Below are 12248 nucleotides of genomic sequence, written 5' to 3'. Positions count from 1 at the left end.
ATTTTACTGCCCCCTGTCTGGTAAAATCATTTCAGGCTGTGGCTGCAACAGCAGCCAAGCCTCTTTTCCCTTTCCTGCTGAGTTTATTTTTGACAAGGGAGCAGGTAAATGGTTCACCCTGGCAGGACACTCTTTTCCCCTCCTCCATACACTCTCAGCTTCACTCTCACCAGCCCTGCCTAGAATATTCCCCTGTCTCAGTATTACCACCACCTGTTCATAGCACGTGAAAAATGTGAGCATAAAATTCCACAGAACGGGGAATCTGTACATTATTACACCTGGTAAAAATTAGTGCTCACTGTTATTTCCCATTCTATGGGGAACTAACTTGCAATAGCAAGGTACTGGCAGGGTGTTGCTGCAAGGTATCAGTGATTATGGGTATGGAGTTTGCATCCTGCCAGTACTGTGCAGCTCGTAATGAAGGACATATTGTTTCTGGCTATGTGTAATTTATAAGCTGTGTTTGATCTCAGAAAACCGTTTATGATATGTGTGAATTTCTGTCTATTTGTTGTACAGGGTGTGATTCAGATGCTTCTATAGTGGTTAGTACTTTTGCGGTATCAGACAGTGCCGTGGGAGGCTATGTAAAAGCCTGGGTCGCTGTTATTATTCAGCAATGCAGGACTACATTTTGCATTAGGTTTGACTAAATTAAGTAGCTAGAAAAAGCTGATTAGTCTGCAAAACGCAATTTTTATTTTCAATTGGTGCAATAAAAGATAACTTCTGAAATGGTTGATGTTTAAGACTGGACTAAAGCAACACTCAACATTTTTTTTGTACAAAAAAATATTAAAAATACAGCAACAAAATAATTAAAAAAAGAAACTGTGAAAATGCTTGCTACATTACAAATTTCTATACAGCAAAGCACTAGCACTGGGTTCTCAAAAGACTCATTGACAGTGAGGGAAAACTTGTTCACGCTGTTACACCTGACAGATTTAAGGTGGTATACCCCCACCTTTTTGCCTTAGTCCTCCACTTTTTCTGATCTCATTTTTGCTAGCCTTAGTACTCTGAGCACTTTATCACTGCTAACCAGTGCTAAAGTGTTTGTACATTCTCCCAAAAACATGGTAATATTGGCGCACCGTTATTGGCGTATTAAATTTACTTATAATTCCTTAGTAAAGTGCACTACGTGTGCCCAGGGCCTGAACACTAAATGCTACTAGTGGGCCTGTAGCACTTATTGTGCAAACCCCTTAAGCAGCCCTCTAACCGTGGCTCAGGCCTGCCCTTGCACAGCCTATGGGTGCAGATGCAAATTCCACTGCCATTTTGAGAAACCTCTTGCCAGGCCCAGACCTTCTCTTATTATACATAAAAGTCACCCTATGGTAGGCCCTGGTCGACCCAGAGGGCAGGGTACAATGTATTTAAAAGGCAGGACATGTACTTTTAAGTTGTACATGTCCTGGTAGGAAAAAACTCTCAAATTTGTTTTTCACTGCTGCAAGGCCTATGTCTCCCATAGGATACCATTGAGATCACCTTTATGCATTTTATAAGACCAACTTTGTTGGACTTGGCCCTTCTAGCAGGTTCACCCCTGAACTTTTTGCTTTTTAATGGTGACCTGGTGATAGTGATTTCTGGTTTCTGCGCACTTTACCACTGTGTCCCAGGGTAAAGTGCGTGCGTGTAGTAAGGTTGGCCTGCCCTCCCATAGGAATGCATGGAGAATGTATATGTCCATGTTAGTTCCTGATGCATGGGGAGTGCAAGCTTGAGTTTGGTATGTGCGGACTCGTGTGATTAAATGCTGCGCGATGATGTGTGAGGCGTGAATGTGTCTAGTGTGGAAGTGCCACTTCTAGAAGTTGGTGTACCTGTACAGTGAAGGTACTGGCTTGTGATTGGCTGGAGCTGTCTGGTGTGCCAGGCTCCAGGAGCCAGGATGGGTCTGCCCCAGTGGTGAATGGGAGGTCTGCATGTGTGATGGCTGGGGAGGAGTGCACCTGGGACCTGAATAGGGCTGGGCTTTCCCCACACAATGCCTGCTCCGCCCACTGTGGTGCGACTGATGACCCTAGCCTGACTAGTGAATAGGAAGGGTGGCTGACCACATCACAGTGCTCCAAAACCAGCTGTGACTGGTTTTTCCCCCACCCTGCACACAGACAAAGCAATTCACTGTATAAAAAGGGGCTGTGTCCCCTTACAAAATGTACTCTTGTTCCCTGATCAGAAGAGGGGGGCCTGCTGCTGCTGGGGGCCAGGAGGATACCGCCACTGGGATTGCCTCCCTGCCTGGAGGGCCCCTTGAGCTTGACTCTGGGCCCAGCCTTGCCCCCCCTACCTTCCTTCTTGTTAAAGGGTTCTGGCCCTGGGCTTTTGGGGACTCCTTTGGCCTGCAGCGCCTGGGAAGTGCTGGGAAGTGCTGGCCTCCCCCTCCAAGAGATCGCGTTGCACCGCTGGCGCAGTGATCCCGTCCTCGAGGGATTCCCCGGCACAGGGATCCCCCTTTGTGCCCCCAGGCGAGTGCCCACCTCGCATTTGTGCCGCTCGTGGCATAATTTAGCTAGCGGGTAGCCAGCCCACTTTATATTTCAATTAAAGAGGGAGACTACCGCTCGTGTGGCCCCGTTTATTATTTAACTCGAGGGAGCGTACCCCTCGGTTGATTTATCCCCCAGCCTGCAGTGCCTGGAAGGGCTGCCACGCTGCCCGCGGCAACCCGGAAGTACTGCCTTCAAAAACCGGAATGCGACGGGAGCCCACCCGCCCTCCGGTGTCAGGAGGAAAAGTGCCGACGAGATCGAGGAGAAGCGTCCTTGGTGCTGAGGGAGGACGGGAGCCTACCCCGCCTCCCAGGACATCCCCGCCCATGGAGCCGAGCCAGCGCGACCGGACGAGCCGGGAGAAGAGAAGTGGGGGGCTGAAGGCACGTTGCTGGTGCCTGCCCTCGCAGCCTCCCAGCCCGGTGCGGCCTCCAGTAGAAAGGGGACCCCGCCCGGAGGACCCCCAGAGGAGGCCCGCGAGTCCAGTGAGTGCAGGGGGGTTTTCCTCTGATCTAGAGTGGCCCCGGTTGGCAGTGGGCCGCTCCCACGAGTCTCCCTAGCACTGGGCCAGGGACAGACTGATTTGCATATAGCCAGGTTCTGAGCTGGGATGGTGCAGTGAGATAAATAACGGTGATGGATCAAGCCCTGATCTTTGGACTGGGTAAGAGTGGTCTGCTTAATTCAGACACTCTGTTCATCACCACCCCCTTTCCTGAATCGTTTTTGGCCACTATAGGTGTGGCAGGGTATACTCAGACATGAGTCCCTTTCTCACTGCACCATCAGGATTCAAGCAAGCCGGGCCGAAGACGGCTGAAATGCCAGAAACCGGTCCCCGGTAGCTTGTCTCCTTTCTGGTGAAGAATTGGCTTGGTAGTTTAGTCTGCCCTGGTCCCCTTGATGCACTGGGCCAGGGACAGACTGATTTGCATATAGCCAGGTTCTGAGCTGGGATGGTGCAGTGAGATAAATAACGGTGATGGATCAAGCCCTGATCTTTGGACTGGGTAAGAGTGGTCTGCTTAATTCAGACACTCTGTTCATCACCACCCCCTTTTCTGAATAGTACTGAGAGGGGGCATATCGGGGCATATTGTCGTTGCAGCTTGCTTGTTTCGAGCCCACGAGGCTCTTCCGACGAGTGGGGCATTTGTTGAGAGCCCTGAGAGGCTCCGGGGGCCAATCTTTGTTTTCGAGTCCCCCGAGAGGGACTCCCCCCTATCAAGGCGGCATTTTGTGTTTAGAGACCACGAGGCTCAAACCGGGCGCATTTCTTCAGAGCCCATGAGAGGCTCAGGGGACATTTATGGATTTCGAGCCCCCAGAGGGGGGACTCCAACGTTGGGGCCACATTTGCTGCAGAGCCGACAAGGCTCCAAGGGGGCCATATTGATTGCAAAAGCCCACGAGAGTAGGCATGGGCGAATTTTGCGAATTCGGGATCCACGAATTAGCGGATTTGCGAATTCCCGATCCGCAAAATTCGCGAATTTGTGCGAATTTGTGGATTTTTGTTTTTTTGCGTGTTCGCAGGGTTTTTTGCGTGTTCGCGGGGTTTTTTGCGTGTTCGCGGGGATTTTGGCGTCTTCGCGAGCCGCTTGCATAGCGAAGTTACCCATGCAGTCATTTATGGGAGAGGGAGAGAGAGATAGATAGATAGATAGATAGATAGATAGATAGATAGATAGATAGATAGATAGATAGATAGATAGATAGATAGATATATAGATAGAAAGAGAGAGAAAGAGAGGGAAAGAGAGAGGGAGAGAGAGAACGAGAGAAAGAAAGAGAGGCCGGATCTCTGAAGGGCCAGATTCCTGAGTTGCCCCTACAGAACATACAGCTTTTTATTTTTAGCAAAATGCATATGAAAATTGTGCTGTAAAGGTCTCTTTTAGTTTAACCCCTCCTGACAACTCAAAATGGGTGTATTTGCCATCCTCTCCCTTCTTCCTGTTTTTTATATCTGTAAGTGCTTCCTGATGAGGTTTAATTCCTTGGACAGGTGCCTCGGTGCCTACTTGTAACTATTCTCTGACCCTGCTTCAAGGGTCAGAGCAGGGTCAGAGAATAGTTGCAAGTAGGCAACGAGGCGCCAAGAAGCAATTAGCAGCAGGTGTCCAAGTTGAAGTTAATTTGTTTGTAACCCTTTTGTAAAAGGTTACAAAGAAATTAGGTTCAACTTTTGCACCTGCTGCTGTAACCCTTGCTTGGCTGAAAGTTCGTCCCCGCTGATTCGCGGATTTTACTGCGATTTCGCGAGCTTCGCGGATCACGAAATCGCGGAAATCCGCAAATTCGCCTGCGAAACGGGTTTTACGCCCACCCTTACACGAGAGGCTCCAGGTTCCCACGTTGTTTTGTGCCCCTTGTTCCTGTGGAAGCCAAGAGGAATTCTACAGCTGCCCAGCACTTAGTGGGCAGCTGCTTCGTTTAGGCCTGATCTCAGTGCGCAAACCCTGTGGCTGCCTGCACAGCCTGCCCTGGCTTTTCTGGACATAAGGCGTTTCAGCCCCTGAGAGGCCAGTTGGCCTGGGGGACAGTTCTGGTGTTGTGCCCTGGCATGGGGTACCTGTTGTTGCTTCATGTGATATTTTGCGCAGATGTGATTTCCTGCCTAATGTGATTGTAATGTCATATGCAATGCTTTTATGCCTATACCCCTCCATGTATTTTTATGCCTAGGAGGTTGTTTGCCCTAGTACAGAGATGCTAGTGAGTTTATGATTCCCTGCGTGATATTGGCCTAAGGTGTTTATGATTGCGTAGGTGGGACTTACCGTTTACCAGTGGTTACTGGTTGTGTGCTACATTTGCTAATTGGTGCTACAGTTATATGTTCTAGGTGCTAAGTGCTAGTTATACCAAGTGCTTAATTCTGGCAGTGGTCCATGTGGCCCTGTCCCATGTATATAATCCCCTGTAAATTCTGCCCATGCCTATGGCACATTGTAAAAGTGTGTGTTTATTATCTAATGTGTTTGGTATAATACAAAGGCTATTTTTATATATAACCTTGTGTGGAGTTTCCTTTGTGGTGGGCCTTGGGTGTTATTCCTGGGTGCGCACGCAAACGCTTTACACATCGCCTCTGAGATAAGCCTGACTGCTCGTGCCAAGCTACCAAGGGGGTGAGCAGGGGTTATCTTGGTGGGTAACTTCCTTGCCCTGACTAGAGTGGTGGTTTCTGCCTGGCTTTGGTGCAAGCCTCAGCCAACCGGAAATCGCCATTTCTAACAAACTTCCAATTGAGAAGAGATGAATCCTTCAAGTCTGCTTGCTTTGGAATCACAATTTAAAATTTACATTCATAGTGAAGCTGGATTTTAAGTTGCAATTATGAAAATGCCACTCTAGAAAGTTGGCATTTTCTTACTTTAGTCATTTGGTGCCTTCTACCTCCCTGTGATCACATGTCTGGAGTGGGTAACAGCTGGGCTTCATGCATTCTCCTAGACAGCCACCTACAATAGTAGCTCATTTGTGGCTTGATGGGCCATCCTGGCAGGATGGGAGGGAGGAGCTGGACCCAGCCTCACTTACACTTGACTAGTTTGCTTCCTGTCCTCAACCAAAAGGGTGCATAACCCCTGTAGTGAGTCAGGAACCAGGCAAGGAAGGCAGGACTTATGTGCACGGCAAAGGCATGTGTTTGAAGTCTCCCCTACTCCCCTACTTCAAAGGCACAACTGGTTATAAGTCCTGGACCCAAGCCACCACCACTGCAGTGCACGTCTGAACCTGTGAAGTCTCTGTCAGAGGGACTGCTGTGCTGCTGACCCTTGGAAGTGAGCCTAAGGTGCTACTCCAGCAGAACAGAAGCATCCTCTGTTGAGTGACGCATCCCTGAGCAGAACCAACGCATCTCCTCAACTGGGTGACACATGTTTGAGCAGGACCGGCACATCGCCTGTTGCTTGGATTGGACCCATCGCAAAAGACTTGCTTTGCTCTAGCCTCCCACATCTGGAACCAATATATCACCATAGGAACCGCTGCTGCATGACGCTTTACCCAGTGCGAGCTCCTCACATACCTCGTTGACAGCAGCTTTTCCGCCGAAGATGGATCTCTGCTTTGCAGCTTCACCACTTGTTGGAACTGACTCATCACCACTGCAGTGCCTTGAATCGTCGACACCGGATTTGGCATTGCAATCCCTGTCTACAGGATCCTCGATGTCAACACATCAAGACCTCACACCGCAGCCTCGCCTCACCTTGGAACCAATGCATTGCCTCTACTGCATGACCCATATTCAATGGGGATCCACACAAGAGCTCCACAACCAGAATTAATGTATTTGGGTCAGTGGGTCTAGCTGGGTCTCTGTAACTGGCCCACCTTCAATTGCATTTGGCCTGAACTTCTGGTTTTGTCCCGGTCCGACGCGACCAGATATCCTCAGTTGACTCTTCCTGTTTCTAGAAGTGCTATTTTACAGTTTATTCTTTAATATTTCATAACCTAAGTCCTACTTTTGGGATTTTTGGCATTTTGGTCTTATTTAATTTATTAAATTAAGCTCTATTCTTTTAACCTGCTGGGGACTCTTTTGGTGTGGTGTTTTTACTATTTTACCGTTTGAAGTGTTGCATAAATACTTTACACATTGCCTCTCAAGTTTAGCCTGATTGTTCTGTGCCAAGCTACCAGAGTGTGGGCACAGGTTAACTTAGGGTTGCCGGCTTCTTACCCTGATTACGATTCTGGCTGCTGTCTGACTAGGGTACATACCCCAGTCAACCAACAACACAATTTCTAACACTCGGAAATGAGCAATACACTCTCAGAGGAGAGAGCTCCTCCGTCCGAGAAAGAGTGCATCAGCTGATACAGACAGAACCACACTGAAACTGCCTAACCTGTGACTCACAGTCCCAGACTGGAGCATTTTCATTGAAGTATATGTGAGTAAATGGAGTATGAATCTGCGTCTCATTCTCACCTACACCTTCAAAGGGGCAGATTTACAAGGCCCTTGAGCCACTTTTGCGATAATTTTCCCATGTTAAAAATGACGCAAAAGTGGCACAAGGGCTTTGTAAATAAGCCCCATAGTTTTCAGAGAAGTTGACTGCACAAGTTCGATCCAGAAACCTCAAATATAAGCAATAAAGGATTTTTTTGGCATTCCAATCCCAAGGGGTAGGTGCTTACAAGCATAGTGCCTCGAGCATTCAAGGTAAGATGTGGTCTACGGACACGATGATTCCGTGTGCCATCAATTGGCGATCCCTTTGGCTTAACCACCAGGGACCCACCTAGAATCATCTTGCTCCATTAACCACAATCATAACCGGAATATTTCCTCTATTCAGGTAACTACCTTACAGCTCAGGCCCCACAAGGACAGTCAGTGGGGTCCGTCTACCAGGGACTAAGGGTAAGGACCTCTTGAGATTATCCGACCCTGGTGTCCCCATTTGTCTTTCACCGATTGAAGTGCTTTGGTTCTGATTTTAATCTCCAACTCCTAACTTAACAAATACACTACCCCTAGGCTGTAAGACACATATGAGTGACTAAGCATGGAGTGTATAGCCTTTTGTACATCAAATTTATGCACCCTGACCACTGATGACACTTGGAAGTTAGAATGATTATCCTCTCCCCAATTGTTTTAATTTGTAAATTTCTCTCTCTCCCGTTTGCACCTTCACTTCACTTTGGTAGGGTTCATCGTATCATACCTTCTGTGCATGATGACTCTATGTGTACAAATCTCCAGTTGCTAGATACAACAATGATTGTGCCCTTCTCTCTTTCTCTCTCCCCATTAGGGCGGGAAAACACGTAGGACTGCATCCTGCGATAGCCTGCAGGTTGTATACCAAATTTTTTATTACCGGATAAAAATTCCCTGCAAGTTGATGAGCAATTAAGGTCCTGAAGAATTGCCAGAGTGGCATGAAGCATGTTGACCGCACCATAGGCGAGGGTTGAACGAGGCCAAATCACCTTACCCTTTGTGCCTCGGTACCCCTCCCTTCACCAATTTTAAACAAGGCAGTGAGCCATATCATTAAAGGTTCTTAATGGACTCTACTGACCTTTTTTAACTTTTCACTCACGCTCACCACTGCACTCCCTTTTTGGCCCCTCACACACATGCATCTATTGGCCGAGGAATAAAAGATCTCCACTAAAGAGTAGCACTCAGTGCTACCCGACAGGCATTGCACCGCCAGCCTGCCGTTGGAGCAGGAGGCCAATGATGACACAATACAATCATCGGGTGGGATGGCAACAGTCGTCCAACCTTTGAATTGTGTGAGGCATCCTCATAAGGGATTACCTTATTCCCGATCACATAACACCTTCCAGAGAGAGAGTCATTCCTTCAATTTACCCAACCCTCCGTGGGGAACTCTGTACACATTTTTTGATTTCCAGTTATAGGACACGTACATTGGACCCCGGTAAATATTGTCCTCTATCTGTCCCCCTTGTTGTTATAATTCTCAGCGTGGGTTCCCCCCACGGGACCCTTTTTTTGGGTTACCAACGGTGACAAATTCCCACTAGTTTGGTCCATCCCTAATCAGTATTACTGATTACCCCACAATCAGAACCCGCACTATTCCAGCTGGCATATTCTTTTGCACCCTGATCATCTCCCATCAACATGGAGAATGTTCCAGGCCTGAGCTTCGACGAGGATACCATAGCCGAGGCGTTAAGATCAGCGCCACCATTACTGACCAACCCCCCTGCCTCTACATCTGGCACATCCTCTGACGAGTGGGCAACCCTAACGGAGATGAAAAAAGAACTTATAAGAATCACGATCCACGGTATTATGATGACCGAATGCCTGAGGAGTAACATAGCCCCACAGGGCTTAATTGTCAATATAGTTCCACGACTATTTCTGGAGGACAAGAAGTTTAAAGTCGACTGGTGCCAGGTGTCCTGGAAATGTACAAAAGACGTATTATTTCTGATTTCGCAAACAGCGAAGCGCCTTTCTGATGCCCTATTAGAAAAAATCACAGCCCTAGAAGCCTCAATGAAGAACGCCATTCACAAAAATAACAAAGCGGCCTTTACTACGAAACTAGCCGAGATCAACCAAGAAATGTCTGACCATCACGAGTTTCTCTTAAAACAAAAAACAACCAAACTTCAAAAAGACATCACAAAATTTGAGAAAGAGAAAGTCTACCCCTATCTTAAGGAGGGTTTTAAAGGGAAAAGGAGTAGTTACTCCTCTGATGAAAACTCAGACAACAACAACAGATGTGGCTCAACAAGCAGCGATTCCAGTGGTGACTATCCAGCAAGAAACCCTCGAGCTCCACCACGTACCAACTGGCAACACGGTTACCAACAGGGCCCGGTCTTCCATGGCCCGCCCCATATGACACCACCTTGGCAATACCCATTCTTTCCACAAGGCCCTCCACGGTTCTACCCTCTTAATCCGCCACCTTTTCAAGGCAGAGGTTGGGGCAGAGGAAGAGGGCGAAAGCGAGGCGGGCAAAAAGGAGTTCAGTGGCAAGACCAGCCGACAGCGCCAACAGCAATGGAAACCAGAAGCACAACCTCAAGGGGGAGAAAAGCCTGATTGTTAATCTCTCAAAAAAAGTCCTCTCTCCAACGGAGAAGAGCGTTTTGGAAAAAGGCCTCGGTTTTGTTCCAACACCGACCCCAGACAGCTTCCAGGAAATGATTGAGGTAAAACAACTTTTCAGGAAAGTGCAACTCCGTGCCTTCTTTGATAATAAACCTGAGCCCACTAGTCAAGACAGTGGATTGAGGAAACCGTCAACTTTTACCCCCACTGACGGAATGGTCCCACCGGAAGTCCTGACTTTCGAACGAGCAGTTCTTACGAGCCTGCAGAATAAACCATGTGTCAAACAGTTCCATAACTTGACCTCTGAAGAAAGACAAGCATCCATCAACCTGGGAAAGCATGAATCAATCGTCATCAAACAGGCAGACAAGGGGGGTGCAACAGTCATACAAGACTATGAAGACTACGACCGCGAATGTAGGAGACAACTTTCCAATACTACCCACTATAGACCTCTCACCGAGGATCCTACAAAACGGCTCACGACGACCATCATGAGCCTCATAATTGAAGCGGAGACCAACGAATGGATCAGTAAGAAAGAGGCTGATTTCCTGACCACCACGGAACCTGTCACGCCTTACTTCTACACTCTCCCTAAGATTCACAAGGGGACTACCCCTGTCCCAGGGAGACCCATTGTCTCCGGAATTGGGTCTTTATTGGAGCCACTATCCCAATTCTGCGACGCCTTTCTTCAACCTTTGGTGAAGCAGATCCCTTCATACCTACAAGACACCAGAGACGTCCTCCATCTGATTAATGAAGTGGACGGCAGAGAGGATGTTGATCTCCTTCTCACTCTAGACGTAGAAGCGTTGTACGCCAACATTCCGCAACAAGCCACCCTTGAGGCTGTGGATACCGCCCTACGGCAGGAAGATTGGTCCTCCCCCACCCCGATAGCCTTCATAATGGAACTGGCCCAAATAGCCCTCACTGAAAACTTTTTCAGGTATGAGTCGCAACTCTACCACCAGATCCGCGGCACCTCGATGGGTTTGACGTTTGCACCGAGCCTGGCCTGCATCTATATGGCAACCTTCGAAAAGAACCACATCTATCTACCAGAACAGAACCCGTTCCGAGAACATCTCACACTCTGGCGTCGATATATCGACGATATTCTGGTCTTTTGGAAAGGTGATCGGGCCAGTTGCGAAGCATTTTGTGCATGGATCAATCTGCGAGACCCCTTTTTGAAATTTACAAGCACGATCTCTGAGGAGTCTGTACCCTTTCTAGACTTGACCATCAAGCTGGAACCCACAGCAATCACAGCAACGCTGTTTAAGAAAGGGACAGACAGGAATAGTCTGCTTCTGTACAGTAGCCACCATACCAGAGCCCTTAAGGACAACTTACCTTTTGGACAATTCCTGTGGCTCCGCAGAAACTGTACATCACTAACAGACTATAAACAGGAAGCTAATAATCTCCAACACAAACTTCAAGACAGGGGGTACCCGACTCGACTTCTTAAGTCATCCGCTAAAAGGGCTCTCAATAACAACAGAGACTCATTGCTGGAAGTCCATACTAAGGAGCAAGACGACACAATCACATGTGTAACCTCTTACACAAGAAACTCCAACTTCTTAAAAAAGACTGTAAACTCACATTGGGGAATCCTCAATACGGCGGGTCTGGAAATACCTCGGCCGCGCTTTGCATTTAAAAGGACACCTAACTTCAAGGATACCCTGATCCATACTCGCCCCAAGACAACGAGCACCCGCCCAGTTAATACACTTTGGGACTTGCCACCGGTTACGGGACATTATCGTTGTGGTTCCTGTGTTGTTTGCCCTCAGACCATCCAAGGTAAAACTATAGAACTCCCTAAGGGTTTCACCTGGCACCTCAACAAGCACACAAACTGTAACAGTGCAAGATGTATCTATATGCTGACATGCCCTTGCAAGATGATCTACATCGGCATGACGATGCGCATCGCGAAACTACGCATCATGGAACACAACAGCAACATCCGCTGTAAAAAGACACACACCAGGCTCTATGAACACTGCAGACAACACAACCATCTGGCGGAAAGCATACAATGGACTATCCTTGAATGCCACCCCTCCATCAACCAACAGGCATTATTCAGAATGGAACAACGTTGGGTGCATCGTCTCCAATCA

The sequence above is a fragment of the Lissotriton vulgaris genome, chromosome 10 (genome assembly GCF_964263255.1).
Source record: "Lissotriton vulgaris chromosome 10, aLisVul1.2, whole genome shotgun sequence".
NCBI classification, from domain to species: Eukaryota; Metazoa; Chordata; class Amphibia; order Caudata; family Salamandridae; genus Lissotriton; species Lissotriton vulgaris.
Note: the sequence above shows the minus strand (reverse complement) of the source record.